Source organism: Nematolebias whitei, chromosome 6 (assembly GCF_014905685.2).
Source record: "Nematolebias whitei isolate Nwh7 chromosome 6, NemWhi1, whole genome shotgun sequence".
NCBI lineage: Eukaryota > Metazoa > Chordata > Actinopteri > Cyprinodontiformes > Rivulidae > Nematolebias > Nematolebias whitei.
In genome coordinates, this window is record NC_056503.1 from 47021306 (window position 1) to 47023102 (window position 1797).

Sequence of the window (1797 nt, forward strand, 5' to 3'; positions counted from 1 at the left end):
GTCCATCCATCCATCCATCCACCCACCCATCCACCCATCCATCCACCCACCCATCCATCCATCCATCCATCCATCCATCCATAGATCCATCCTTACTAAATATTTCATGTTGCTGTTCATTCATCCTCCACTGCTCACACTCATGTTTGAGCTGCTGTTGTTAAGCACATTGTTTTTGCACTATTAGTGCTTAATGTATTCTTAGTTTAGTGTATTCTTAGTTTAGTGTATTCTTAGTTTAGTGTATTCTTAGTTTAGTGTATTCTTAGTTCACGTCTCGGATCTTTCTACTCTTTTTCTTTACAATTTGTATCTTTGTTGGATGTAACTGGGACCGTATGTACATAGTTTCGTTCCACCTCATGCACCACACGTGATGTGAATGACAATAACAAAAACCTTGAATATTTATAAATCATATATATATACTTACTAAATGTATATATTCTAATTATACATTATATACAGGTGCTGGTCATAAAATTAGAATACCATGAAAAAGTTGATTTATTTCAGTAAATCCGTTCAAATGGTGAAACTTGAATTCATTAAAAAATATCTCAATTTATGCATCCCTTATGATTATGATTGTCTATTATTGTCTTTGTTGTCCACTGTTGTCATCACTCTGTTAAAATCAGGTCTCTCTTGTAAATGAGTCCCCCAGGCTCAGTGGGATTAACCTGTAGAAATAAAGGATGAATTAATTCATTACACACAGACTGATATATTTCAAATGTTAATTTCTTTAATGTTGATGATTATAACCGACAGCTAATGAAAACCCCAAATTCAGTATCTCAGAAAATTAGAATGTTACTTAAGACCAATAAAAAAAGATTTTTAGAAATGTTGGCCAACTGCAAAGTATGAAAATGAAAAGTATGAGCATGTTCAGCATCAGTACTTAGTTGTTGCTCCTTTTGTCTGGATTACTGCAGCAGTGCAGCGTGTCATGGAGTCCATCAGTCTGTGGCTCTGCTCAGGTGTTATGAGTCCAGGTTGCTCTGATCGTGGCCTTCAGCTCTTCTGAATTGTTGGGTCTGGTGCATCACATCTTCCTCTTCACACTACCTTATAGATCGTCTATGGGGTTAAGGTCAGGTGAGTTTGTTGGCCAGTTAAAAACAGGGATACCATGGTCCGTAAACCAGGTACTGGTAACTTTGGCACTGTGTGCAGGTGCCAAGTCCTGTTGGAAAATGAAATCTGCATCTCCATAAAGTTGGTCAGCAGCAGGAAACTTCCTGGTAGACTGCTACATTGACCTTTGACCTCAGAAAACAGTGGACCAACACCAGCAGATGACATGGCAACCCAAACCATAACAGACTGTGGAAACTTGACACTGGACCTCAAGCAGCGTGGATTCTGAGCCTCTCCTCTTCCTCCAGAGTCTGGGACCTTGATTTCCAAAGGAAATGCAAAACGTGCTTTCATCAGAGAACAGAACTTCAGACATGTCATCTGCTGGTGCTGGTCCACTGTGTTTTCTGAGGTCCAACGTCAGCTCAGCCGTCTACCAGGAAGTTGTAGAGCACGTCATGTTTCCTGCTGCTGACCAACTTTATGGAGAGGCAGATTTCATTTTCCAACAGGACTTGGCACCTGCACACAGTGCCAAAGCTACCAGTACCTGACTAAAAAAGTTAAATCTGGTCCTCTGGACATTCAAAAAAACAAAACAAAACCAAAAAATGTAGAAACGTTTCGTCTCTCATCCGAGAGACTTCCTCAGTCTGAGGTGCTGTATTCAGCTCAGTCTCTTAAATAGCACCTTCTCAGAGTGGATCAACT